The 14,051-nt window shown below is 36.5% G+C and overlaps 1 protein-coding gene across 7 annotated transcripts in view; it reads right to left on the bottom strand.

Annotated features, from left to right (window-relative positions):
• GREB1L (GREB1 like retinoic acid receptor coactivator) overlaps positions 1–14,051 on the bottom strand; it is a 350,508-nt gene that overhangs the window by 308,463 nt on the left and 27,994 nt on the right. For 3 of the 7 annotated variants that reach the window (XM_007487635.3, XM_016431667.2, XM_007487636.3), the window contains exons 1-2: positions 11,132–11,505; positions 10,265–10,324 (exon numbers count right to left, since the gene is read on the bottom strand). The exons of 3 other annotated variants lie outside the window; for them this stretch is intronic. The gene's annotated coding sequence lies outside the window, so the exon portion shown is untranslated. Of the gene's footprint in view, positions 1–10,264; positions 11,506–14,051 lie in introns of those variants that run through there. One more of the 7 variants, XM_056823783.1, reaches the window with a different exon arrangement.

Here is a 14,051-nt window from a genome sequence, read left to right as displayed (position 1 = left end):
AATTAGGGCAATAATGAAAAAAACACAATTCCAGGGTGTTTCCTTAAGATTCTTTGCATAAGATTTAATTTTGTGGGGATTTTTAGATGTTAAGCTTTAATTGAAAGCATATTGTTTTTAAAAAACCTTCATTATAGTCTTTAAGTGTAACCTTTTATGATGCCTTGGGCCCCAAGTTTCTACCATAGAAGTTGCCATTTTAATTAAACTAAAGGGATAAAATAAGTACTTACTGCAGACTCCCTGACTTGATTTAAACTTAAAAGAAAAGGAAGCACATGAAAAGGGAAGAACAAAACTTTTTACATAGATATTCAGAAATGTCCCCAATAGGTATTTCACTGAATTTTCAAATATTTGAAAGGCAAGTTCTTAAAAATATGATACTTTTTACTTTGAAACTGTTTGAGAGTCAGAAGAATTTCTGATGGTCATATAAGGCAAACCCCATTGATTATATTTAATATACATAAATTAATTTGCATGTAAAATTAATTATATTTGTACAATATATTTATGCTATCAAGTAATTAAGTCCAAGTCTAAGAAGTTACTAAAATAAACTTTATTTCCTTGGTTTTCCTTCTAATCTTCTTTTCTTATTCCCATTTTGCTTTTATCTCTTTACTTTGCTTCCCACTGAGGGTAAACAAACCTGGAGGCATAAGAACCATTCCTGATTTGGGGGCCAAAGTTAGGCCTGCTGAAAGGAAACACAACTTTTAAAGAAACATTTCACACTTACTGTGGTTGCAATAGAAAGTAATTGCTTAACACTTTTGGCTTCAGTACCTATACTAAAGAGGTCAGTTAACTAAAAGAGAGAGTTTTTTAAAAGGTATTGGAAGCAGATATGTCTCTGGGGGTGGAAAATAGGTAGAATAAAAAGACCCAAGTACCTTATTTTTTTAATTTAATTTTATTTTTTGTAAATCCTTACCTTCTGCTTTGATATCAATAAGAAGGAAGAGTGGTAAAGACAAGGCAAAGGGGGTTAAAGGACTTGCCCATTAGGAAGTGTCTGAGGTGAAATTTGAACCCAGGACCTTTCATCTCTACACTTAGTTCTCAATCCATTGAGCCCCCTAGGTATCCCAAGTACTTTCTTCTTTCCCTTCATTAGCTTTCCAGCAATTCTATAGTCTATTCTTAAGTAATATTATAGAGGTAGTAGAAGGGTTAACTTTTTAGAAGGTAAGATTTTATTGAAAATATGTTTTTTCTCTTCATTCATTCATTCATTCATTCATTCATTCATTCGTTTGTTTGTTTGTTTATTTATTCAATATTGGCTTAGAATCAATACTGTGGATTGGTTCCAAGACAGAAGAGCGGTAAGAGCTAGGCAATGGGGGTTAAGTAATGGGGGTTAAGTGACTTGCCCAGGGTCACACATCTAGGAAGTTTGAGGTCAAATCTGAACCTAGGACCTCCTATCTCTATGCCTGGCTCTTGATCCACTCACTGAGCATCCAGCTTTCCCCTACCTTCAGTTATTTAAAAATAGTTTTGTTATATTCCTTAAGTGTAACATTTTATGAGAATCTAGACTGCACTTTCCTCTTTAGGGATAAACATTCCTAAATTTATAGTTAAGCAAAGGAAACAAGTGAAATTAACTCTCTGACTAGGTAAAAGGCTGAAAGTGGGAGGAAAAAAAAGAGGACAATTCTTCCCAAATCAACTCTTCTTTAAACATGAAACTTTCTAGAACTTTTTCTCTTTCAACAAACATATCTACCACTTCAAGCTATAAGAACTATCTTTTCAATAATCTTTTTACAGCTCCTAGTCCACTATGAACACTTAATCAATGATGTATCTGACTTTGTTCAGAGAGAAACTGACATAAACTTAGATTAATTCTTTAACAGCCTTTATTTCATCCACAGAATATTTTAAGTCTTAAACTAGATGTCCTTCACACGAAAGTGGAACTAATCTCAGAGGAAGAGAGCTGTGATAAAAGCCATACTATTCATATAACCAGATCATTGGGGAGAGGGGAAGGTTTTATTGATAGCCAGAAATATCAATGAACTAAACTTAGCCATATTGTTCCAGAGAGAAGCCACCCTGTGGGAACTGTAAGAGCAATCTAGCTGATTCCTACATTCCTTTGAAGTCAGAAGTCCAAGTTCACTTTCACCAGAGTAAATCTCAATCATGGTATCTCACAATCTACTTGTTCAATAACTTTTCCTTCTGGGGTAAGAACCTCAACCAACTTCAGACCTCAGAACAGAATTTTTCTTAATGAATCAGATCAATAATGACCTTCTCATGTCTTCCTGGTGTTAACTCCTCATCCTTCTTCTAAATCAGAGGGTTGTGACCTTTTTTGTCATGGATTCCTGTGGTAGTCTGATGAAGTCTTCTCAGAATGATGGTTTTTAAATGCAGCAAATAAAATACGTAGGATTACAAAGGAAACCAATGCTGTTGAAATAAATAGGCAACTTTTTCTCATCTAAGTTCATGGATCTCTTGAAATCCATCCAGGGTTCCCTTAGTGGGCTATGGTTTAGGTTAAAAACCAAACTCTAAATGGCATTCCATATTAATTCAGATTATCTACAGCATCAGTAAAACAGACAAGGTTAAATTTGAGGAATATAAGAATGTTTATTTCTATATATTTTAATTCAATCAAATGTAACAAAACCTTTATTTGTCTTAACATTGACCTACTTAAAACAGGAAGATAAGTTGTTACCAGAAACAAAAAACCAAAAAGTTCCCCCCAAAATAGTCTGCAATAATTTATTTCAAAGTCACACAGAAAGGAATTCTGGATTATCTGCATCACTGCCCCACTGCTGTTGTGCCAGCTGGGCCCTGCCCTGGTCAGGGTTGACCATCCCACTGGGGCTGGGTCAAGTTCAGAAGCAGGTCATTACCATGGAGATGCATATATGAGGAAAAAGAGGGAGCCACGGCTGCATTGCCAATGAGGGAAATCCTGGAATCTTCACCAGGGAAAACGCAAACAAATTTCACAGAGGAATGCACAACATGTTGGGCAACAACTGGCACCCAGAAATTACCTGGTCACTGACCTACAATCCCAAGGCCATTCTCAAGTTCTTGGAAATCCTCTAGAGCCATGGCCTAGAGTCCCACATTCCATCCAAGAATGCAAATAACTTGAGTCAAATCATGAATTTTGTGATGCTTGGACTATATGCCAGGCAGCTAAATGCCCTAAGACATGGGAGAGACTTTATCTTTATGAATTTTGACTTCAATCCTCCTTTATCATTGCCAATTCTGTTGTAGAATATTGTTGAAAGAAACATCTAAATTGATGAGACCCCCAATTCATTGGCGTGTTCCTCACAATCTCCCTGTGAGATGGTACAAAAATTAGCCCCAGTTTAGAGAGGAAGAAATGAGATCTAAAAGTTAAGTGCTTTAACCAAGATCAAAGAATCTGCATAGGGCAGTGCAATGACTCCAACTCAGGTCTATAGACTCCAAGCCTAAAGTACTCTTTCATTTATATCATGTTGCCTCTTTTAAAAAATAATAATAACTTCTGTCTTAGTATCAGTTCTTTTTCTTTTATAACCCTTATCTTCCATTTTAGAATCAATACTATGTATTGGTTCCAAGGCAGAAGAATAGTAAGGGCTAGGCAATGGGGGTCAAGTGACTTGCCCAGGGTCACACAGCTAGGAAGTGTCTGAGTTTGTGATATTGATTCTAAAATGAAGATAAGTTTTTTAAAAAATAACTTACATAGAGGTGGCTAGGTGGTAGAGTAGATGATAGCTGGACTTACAGTTAGATAGGAATTAAAATCTTGCCTTAGACACCTATTTACTTTTTAATTTTTAAAAATCCTTACCTTCTGTCTTAGAATAAATTCTATGAAAAAAGAGTGGCAGGACTTAGGCAATCAGGGTTAAGTGACCTGCCCAGGATCACACAGTCCGAGGTCATATTTGAACCTAAATCCTCCCAACTCTAGGTCTGACGATCTCTCCATTGGACCACCTCAAACACTTATTAGCTACATAAGCCTGTACAAGTCACTTACCCTCTCTCTGTCCCAGTTTTCTCCTCTGTAAGTGAGAATGATAATAGCACCTACTTCCTCTGGCTTTTGTCAGAAAAAGATGAAGTAATATCTGTAAAGTGCTTTCTTTACCTACCTTTTTCTAACAGTATTGAATCATTAAGTATTACTAGCTATTATCAGGACAGCTAGGTGGTGCAGTGGAAAGGAAGGCAATTATGAGCACTCTTTTATTGGCAAGAATATAAATGTTTTGTTGTGCTGAGTACTGCTGGTAGGAGGAGAGACCAGGGTTTCCTAAGTGAAAAGAATAGACAATTAAGTGGCATAACAGATAGAGTACAGGGTCTGACAGAGTCTGGAAAATCTGAGTTCAAATGTGGTCTCACTAGCTGTGTGACCATGGGCAAGTCACTTAACCCTGTTTGCCTCAGTTTCCTCATCTGTAAAATGAGCAGGAGAAGGAAATGGCAAACTACTCTAGTATCTTTGCCAAACAAGACAAAACAAAAAGCAAATGGGGACACAAAGAATCAGACATGACTGAAACAAAACAATTATTATGATGAGATGCAGGCCTTATAATACCTTAAATGTCAAGTCTGATCAATGAATGGGGGAGACTGAGTCAGTCAGTCAACAAACCTCTAGTAAGCACTAATTATCTTTCAGATACTTTGTTAAGTAATAAATATATCAAGAAAAGAAAAAATGAGTTACCTCTAGGGTCTTACATTCTAATGAGACAAATAGAAAGGGTAAATACTTTGCTCAAGGTCAGAGTAGTAGCAGAGCTTTTAGTACAGGGAAGTCCTTCTAACAAACTAATATTCTGTTTTCTTACTTTTTTTTTTTCCTTTTCTGATTTGGAAGAACGAAAGGTCAAGAATACGAAAAAGAAAAAAAGAAAGGAGCTCTGGCAGTACCAGATTTTTAACTGTATTATACAGCAGAAATTATCAAAATTATCTGGCTAAGCAATAGAAAAGTAGATCAGTGGAACAGGACAGACATACAACAAACCAGTAAAAGATTATAGAAGCTTTGTGTTTGACAAAATTAAAGATCCAAGCTTTAAGGCTAATTCACTCTTTGGTAAAAATTGTTGGGAAAATTGGAAAGCAGTCTGAATAGGAGAATTCATGAATAAACAAGAGATAGAAAGCATTGTGAGATGTAAAATGGATAATCTTGAATACATTAGATCAAAAACATTTTATACAAACACAACTAATGTAGCCAAGATTAGAAGGAAAGCAAAAAAATAGGGGAAAATTTTTATAGATAGTTTCTCAGAGGAATTTATTTAAAATATACAGAGAACTTTGCCAAATTTATAAGAATATAAGCCATTTCCTAGTTGATATATAAAAAAAAGATATAAACAGACAGTTTTTGGATGGAGAAATCAAAACTATTTAACTATATAAATAAAGCATTAATTGATTAAACAAATACAAATCAAAACAACTCTGAAATATCATCTCATACATACCATGTTGGCTAAAATAATGAAGGGCCAAAATGACAAATGTTAGCGGGGATGTGGGAAATGGAATACTAATGCACAATTGGTGGAATTCTGAACTGAGTCACCATTTTGGAGAGCAAACTGGAACTCTGTTCAAAGAGTTATAAAATTATGCTTAATTTTTTGACCCAGCAATACCACTAATAGGTTTATTTCCTAAGGTGATCAAGAAAAAAGGAAAAGAACTTATATGTTCTAACATATTTAGAGCAGCTGTTTGTGTGGTGGCAAAGAACTAGAAATTGAAGGGAGGCCCAAAACTTTGGGAATGGCTAAATAAATTGTGGCATATGATTATAATGGAATACTTATGTACTGTATGAAATAAAAGTGGGTTAATTTTGGAAAAACATGAAAAGACTTACATGATATAATAAAAAGTGAAATGAGTAGAAGCAAGAAAATATTATATCAAGCAACAGAAATATTGTTTGAAGAATGTCTTGTACTTGTCTATCTCCAAAGAAAAATTTGATAAATAGAAAGAAGCAAGACATATACATATCTTTTTGCCAAATGATGCCTTCTCTAGTGTGAGGAGAAAAGAAAGGGAGGGAGATACCTGGGAATTTATATATAACAAATAAATCAATGAAAATTTTAAAAAAATAGCATTTTGATGCCAAGATCCAGGCACTCTACCCTAGGTACAGCTCTAGGAATGAAGACAGAATCCCACAGAAGACATTTAAGGACAAAGGTAACTGATGAGGAATGGGAAAAGAATGAAGTCTGATTAGTGTCAAAAGAGGACAAAGGAGGTTAAAAGTATTGAAGGAGGGGAGTCAGCAGTGTAGTGTCCATGCTTTAGGGAGAGGGTACACAACTGAGAGGGAGCATTACACCATTACTTAAGAGTCAGAATTCCTAGGTTCAAAATCTAGCTGTTTCTTATACTATACTCTCAAATAAGTCACTCAATTTCTCTAGACCTCAGTTTTTCTCATCTGAAAAATAAAGGAAAAGAAACTTAGATTTTTGCAAGCTCTAGATCCTGTGCTGTATTAATATAAGAAATTTTGTAGTAGTATGTTCAAAAGAATAGGTTAGCACCTTGCCACCCTCCTCCTCCTTAGAAAGATTATTTCTATGTATCATGAACAACCTGCAAAGTATATGATAGTACACTCATTGAACATTATAAGTGAGCACACTTTTAAAAAATCATCCTACAGAAATGTTTCATTAACTCAGGAAGGCAATGGGAGGAAAATATACTAAACTACCTATGAGAGGATGAGCTCTAATACCAGTTCTTCCTTTTTGAGTTCTAATACCAGCTCTTCCTTTAAATAGTGGCAATATTCTCCTTAGCACTCAGGAAAAAATCTACAGACAACTTATTAGATAAAGCCTGTGTGTGTTCTAACACTGTTGTATTTATTGTTTAGGCCTTTCACATCTGATGCTTTGTGACCCCATTTGGGATTTTCTTGGCAAAGATACTGGAGTAGTTTGCCATTTCCTTCTTCAGCTCATGTTATAGATGAGAAAACTGAGACAAATAAGATTAAGTGACTTGCCCAGAGTCACCCAGCCAATAAGTGTCTGAGGTCAGATTTGAACTCAGGAAGATGAGTCTTCCTGTCTCCAAGCTAGCACTCTATCCACTGTACTGATGAGCTACCCTCTTTATGACACTAGCTAGCATCGATAAACTGCTTAAAGTTTTCAAGGCACTTTATGTGTTACCTCACTTGACTCTTACAACACCACTGTGGTATAGGTGCAATTATTATTTCCATTTTACAGATGAAGAAATCGATGCAGAGAGTTTGAGTGCCTGCCTAGGGCCACATAGCTATTAAGTTTAAGGTAGGATTTGAACTTTGGTCTTTCTGTCTCCAAGTCTAGCGCTTATATGTCTACTTCCCTTCCTCTTTGACTTGAAAGATGATTACAGGCAAATATCTTGTTTCTTAATTAGACAGCAAATCCACCTTCTTCCCTCTCACTCTAGCAATATATCATCAAGCAATGGAAAACCATATTGATTATAACATTAATGACCAGCTACTCTTTACTGGCAGCAAGAAGAGGTCAGCAGAATACAAAATGATGACACCAATTTGTTAACTAATACCACCAAAGAAGGCAACTAGGTGGTGAAATGGTCAGGAAGACTTTTCTTCAAACGTTCAAACTTGGTCTCGGACACTTCCTAGTTGTGTAACCTTGGATGAGTCACTAAATCCTGTTTGCCTCAGTTTCCTCATCTGTAAAATGAGCTGGAGAAGGAAACTACAAACCACACCACTGTCTTTGCCAAGAAAACCCCAAATAGAGTCACTGAAAAGTCAAACATGATTGAAACAGCTGAATAACAATAACAACAAAACCACCCAAGAAAATCTTATCAATTAAAAAAGTTTCTGTTTTGGTCAGCTCACTCTCAGGCAAGAAATGTAGGTTCTAGCTGAAATTCAATTGAATTCTATTGGAAATTAAATTGAAGATAATAACAGCCATTTTTTAAAAGTCCTTACCCTCTACCTTGGAATTAATACAAGTATCAGTTCCAAGGCAGAAGAGCTTAAACTACTTATTGCCGCGTGGATAAACAACTGGAGAGAATGCAAATCTCACTTAAGTTTTCTGGGGTCCACAAGCAGGTATACTGTCCTGTGTCTGCCCTCACTTAGAGCAATGGTAACAAACTCAAGAAAGGAGGAGGGAGTAGAGGAGGAGATCTAAATTCTAATTAAGGATCCTTGTGAGCACATATTGACTTAGAAAACCACAAATTAACATTATTTGTGTCCTACTGCAATTTTTATTTATTTTCCTAAATGTTTGCATGATAGCACACATACAACCCATATCAAATTATTTGCCAACTTGGAGAGAGGAGGAAGGGGGGGTGGGGATTTGGATTACAAAATATCAGAAAACAAATGTCAAAAACAGTTTCTATATGCAACTGAGAATAAAAAATATAATTATAAAAATAATCTTGGAACTGCTAGGTGGCTCAGTAGGCAGAGAGCCAGGGCTAGAAATGGGGGTCCTGGGTTCAAATGTGACCTTGGACACTTCTAAACTGTGTGACTTTGGACAAGTCACTTAACCCCCATTGCCTAGCCCTTACTGCTCTTCTGCCTAGGAACTAATGCACAATATTGATTCTAAGACAGAAGGTCTGAGTTTTTAATAATCTCATTATGGCTGACTAGGAATGTTTCAAGATATTTGACACCTCTGACAGAGAGAAACAGAGAGACAGACAGACAGAGAGAGAGATTGAGAGAGGGAGAGAGGGAGGAAGGGTAGGAGAGGAGAGGGGAAGGAGAGAAAGAGAGAAATGAGGAAAGCTATCCCCTTAAGGCAAATTCAAAGAAAAACAAAGGAAATTATGTAAATCATAAAGAGCAGTATTACAGTGAACCACTATCATTATTAGTTGTAGGAAGGAATAGTAATTGTAGCTGTTGTGACAAGTCTTCTACTAAAGTAGAAGATTATCATTCTTCTACTTTATATCTATCTTGGCTACATCTAGTTATTTACATTGTCTCCTCTATCAGACTGTCATTTCCTTGAGGGCAGGGACTGCCTTGGTTTGTATCCCCCGTAATTAACACAGTCCTAGGCATGCAGTAAGAACCTAATAAATTCCTACTGACTGACAATGAAAAACAATTATTTCCTTTGATCGTGGGCGCAATAGGCTTTGAAATATTTGAGAAAAGCTGTCATTCTCTACTTCAGTTGTCTCTTCTTCCATCAAAATAGGATAACTTACATTTCCAAATATCTTATGGCTAAAAAGCCCTTGTTATGTTTAAAAAAATATTTGATCTTCACCTAATCTTTTGAGAAAGGGAGTACAAGCATTATTCTCATTTTACAGATGAGGAAACTGAGGTTCAGAGAAGTTAGGAAACTTGCCCAACTGGTATGTGCCAGAACAAAGACTAAAACTCATCCCTTCTAATAGCCAGCCCAGTTGCTCTCCATCCCACTGTGCCAGTTCTCATAGATTATGTCCAATTTGGGTTCTCTCCTCTGGACAAGTTCTAGCTTGTCCATATCTCTTTTTAAAACGTGACACCCAGAACTGTGCAAAATTCAGCAGATGTGGTCTGACCAGTTCAGAGCAGTGTGGGCCATTATCTTCCTTTACATAAAGACAAGTAAGAGCAGGATGCTCCTAGAAGAAATAGACCTCAACCTTAATAGACACTCAGGACTGAGAGAAGAGGGAAAGATGAGGGCATTACAGGCGGAGAGAATAGTCTGAGCAAAGGCACAGAGATTAAAATTAAAATAGGTGGAATAAGTTCCCACCTATTAACTACTGTTTTGATTCCTGGCCCCTTTTTCCACCCAATTCCAGATTTCTCTTCCATATTTATTTATTTTTCAATAGAGGGCAATTAAAGTCTTTGATTTTCTATATGAAAGCTTTTTACTGTATTGGAACTCACTTTAATTTACATGATCTGTTCATTCTTGAATGATAAGTGTATGACAGGCTACTAGGTAGTTCAGTGGATTGAGAGCCAGGCCCAGAGAGATGGGAGGTCCTGGGTTCAAATGTGACCTCAGATACTTCCTAGCTGTGTCACTCTTGGCAAGTCACTTAACTCCCATCGCCCAACCTTACCATTCTTGCGCCTTAAAACCAATACATAGTATTTATTCTAAGGTAGAAGGTAAAGGTTTAAAAATATTTTTAAATAATGAGTTTATGAGGAAAATGTAACTATTACCATTGGGGAAAGGGCTCTTGTCGATATTTGGTCAGTATATAAGTCTCTGTGTCATCACACCTAAAAAGAAGATACATAAATATGACATTACATTAGTTTAACTCTTAGGGTTTCTCACTCAGTTCTTAAACTATCTCCAAGGATACCTGGTCACAACAGTCATCCTTTACTTCTCATTAATTAAACTATAGGTTAAAAAAAAAAGAGAGCACACTCTCGTTGAAACACTAATGGTGTGTTAATATGAATAAATTCTATTTCACTAAGGGGAAAAAATTGAAGAAAATATTACCTTGAGAGGCAAATAAATTATTTCTGTTATATATAGTTCATCAGAATCCATCATTTCATCGTGTAGTTTCTATATTCACAAATAAGCTGTGAAACTTCAACTTTCTGTCCCAGGGAATATAATTTTCTGGAAATCACACCAAAGAAAATGCTAACGATGGAGTATGTCACTAAAATTGGGAGAGGGGAAGAAGGGGTGTTATTCTATGCCTTCAATGATTTTGGCAGTGATTCTATGTAAATACTCAGGATGATAATTTCTATGAATTGGAATGTCACTTTAACGAAGTGGGGGGATGTTAGAGTTTCTCTTAATTAAAAAAAAAAATATATATATATATATATGTTGTGAATTTGGTAACATTTAAGGAAAAAAAAAACACATTGACAATACTGCTTCAACTGCCATACTTTTAGCCTTCCCCAAAGTAATTGATTCATTACATTTTATTTCCATTATTTTCTCTTTCCCCTTCATTTCAAAGGAGATCATTTGAATTGCTCTAATCTGAAAAACAACAATAAGTGTAGCAAATACTTGACAATGAAGATGGAAAGCCTCTAAAAACCTGTTACCTTAGAAACGGCAAGAACGCAGAAGAATAAGAATCCACTGTCAGGACATCATTTCAGACTCCACAGATTTGAGGCCTTAAATACAGTCAGCTTTCATTAGTTCTTTGTTTTTCCCAGCAGGTCCTTGGACTTTGAAACAAAACCTGAATGACAGCTATGAGCAATTCCAGTCTAGCTCCTGATTAGCTATGCCAAACAAAACAACTCGAGGCAGTGTAAACTTTCCAGGCATCCAGGCATCTGCAACCAAGCCTCGGTGAGATTTGAAGAAGGCAAGGATAAGACCTTTCTCCCATCCACCTAGAACTAGTTCTCTGAACTACAGTGTTTCAGATTAAAGAGGGAGGGCTGGGGGTGTGGGGGAGGGAGGAGGAGTAAAGGACAGAGGGGTGGGTGGGAGAGGAGAGGAGAATGTAGGACTTTTCTTTGTTGAAGCTTTCAATTCAGTTTTGTTCTCATATTTAACCAAGCCAGAAAAATTACTGTGCCTTGCCCCTATCGAAACATACTGCATACCAACCAAGCACATGGCTAAAGAATAATTTCTGGGATTTCATCAACACCAAATGGAGCAGGAAGCAAATACATTAAAGAGATGCCCCCTTCCACTTTGCTTCCCCCCCCCCAACATTAGAGAATGGTGTATGATGGGATAGCTCTCCATATGGATCGGAAACCAAGATTGTGTGCAATTTGAGGCTATTAACTTTTGTAGCATGCTCAGGAAAAATTAATTACATCAAATCACATTGAACTGTGTGGTCACATCTGCTACTTACTTTGGTCCCTAAGGAACTAAACCACAAATAGGCTCCCCCCCCTCCCCTTTAGGTTCAGGCTGATGAGAGCCACCTTAGGAGCATACCTACCTCTACACAGAAAAAAGATCGACTTATATAAAAGAAATTCACATTGATTACATTTATTAGAAGCCTGGATTATCGGTTAGAACTGGCTATAGGAAAAACTAGAATGTAGATAAGTATTTGCACTAAAGATTTTGGTTGGCAATTCAAATGGAAAAAAGTAAGAGACAAACAGGATTAATCTGAAATTTTCCCCTGGCCTCTAGATAATCATTTTTACTTTTGAAGATTTCTTTTGGCTTCCTTGACCACCCATCAAGAGGCTGACATTGAAGTTTGTTTTTGTCTCCTGGCAAAGTGACACTTTTACCCCACACACCAATCTCTGCTACCTCTGAGAATGAAGGTGATCTGCCAAGAAACTAAGCCAGCCTTCTCCAAAAACTGATCTGCACCCACATTCCTAAGAGTGATAATTATTTTTTACCATTTGAGGAACAGAATTAGAACCTCTAAAGAAAGACCTTGTTTATAGCAAAATGGGTCTTGGTTGCATACTACTTCAAAATCCTATATGTACAAACATTTAAATTCTGATAAAGAAACAGACTTTTACATTATAAAAATATTTCTATTATATATTATATTATATTATGAACAATATAAGTAATAAGACATTTCTGATAAAGGAGAAGGAAAATATTTCCATTTAATTTCTTATTGGTAAATGCTGAAATATTGAATTGCATCCATCTAAAAATATTTCATCCAATTTTGGTGCTGGTCCTAACTCTCCATTAAATTCTAGAAAGCATCCCTCCCTCAGATGACTTTATAAAAATTGTTTCCAGAAGACAATGATAGTGACCCTCAGAATTACAGAAAAACATTCACTGGGTCTCTCTGAGAGGTTGCACACCCAACCTGCTGATTCAGTGCAGTCAACAGAAGTCTTATCTGTAAAGAGGGGTAATCAATTGTTTGGCTGAAACAAAGGGCAGCTCACAGGAAATCAACCAGTAGGGGACAGATGGTCACCGATTCAAGTTTCACCCAGGGAACACTCTAGAAACAGGTTTAGGAGGCATTTCAGTTACCAGGTAACAATAAAGCATGAGATACAAAGGCTTCACCACCTAACATCTCAAGGCAGATACAACCTATCCCAAAAAAACCTGATCTGTTAAAGCAGGGTGCTTTTTTTAAAAGCCACATTTTTAGAAGTGCTGCTGAAATAGCACTTGATGAAATGAGGTCAACACCATAGCCTGGTTCTTGGCTACAGTTTCCCAGGAGCTTATCAGACAGAAAGGAGCCTACTAACCAATGAACATTCAAAATTCTGCTCTCAATGAAGCCATTCATATTAATTTGCTAACAGTGTTGCTCTTCTAAAATCCTGCCTTAAGACAGAAATTAACTAGAATGAAATTATTATTATTATTACTGTCAATTTGTAGGTTCATCTAGTCTCTCAGCTTGCAATATGTGTCACCTATGAGAACTCACTGAAGTCGTCAATTATAATCTATAGCAATAACTCTAATAATTCACAAAGAAGCACTTTAATTATCAATAAGACACAAGCAACACAGATTGTATTTTTATTCCTATAGACCAAGGAGTATCTTTTTGGTTTGATTTTTTTTCCCTTCTAATCTCAAAAACCAGAAGCAGAGGCTTGGGAAAAGAGCACAATCATTCCACCCCCAACCTAACCCTCAGTAAATTACAGATCCTTCCCTCATAGTTTAGGCTGGTTGAGAGAAACTAAGTAGTCCAAATGGCTCCAACAAGTCTGTGATCAAAAATAGGGGATGGATTTGGAAGGGAGGGGTTAGGACTAGAGAAGAGAAGAAGTAATGATTAGTCTTAAGAATGTTGCTAACATTTCTCTGTTCCTTGTCAGGGAGGAAAAAAACCACACTCTAACAAGAACACTGGGAGGAGGAAGATGGGGAGGGGTGGGGGGGACCAGTCAGACTAAAATGAAGATTAGAATCAAGGGAACAAACCTGTTTGTTTGACCCTATATAACAGAATCTGTAAATTGAGGGTTTTTCCAAAGATGTTTACACTCCTATTGATCAGATTGAAAAATAATGTTAAATTAT

The sequence above is a fragment of the Monodelphis domestica genome, chromosome 3, assembly GCF_027887165.1.
Source record: "Monodelphis domestica isolate mMonDom1 chromosome 3, mMonDom1.pri, whole genome shotgun sequence".
NCBI lineage: Eukaryota > Metazoa > Chordata > Mammalia > Didelphimorphia > Didelphidae > Monodelphis > Monodelphis domestica.
Note: the sequence above shows the minus strand (reverse complement) of the source record. Positions and strands in the feature narration are given on the sequence as shown.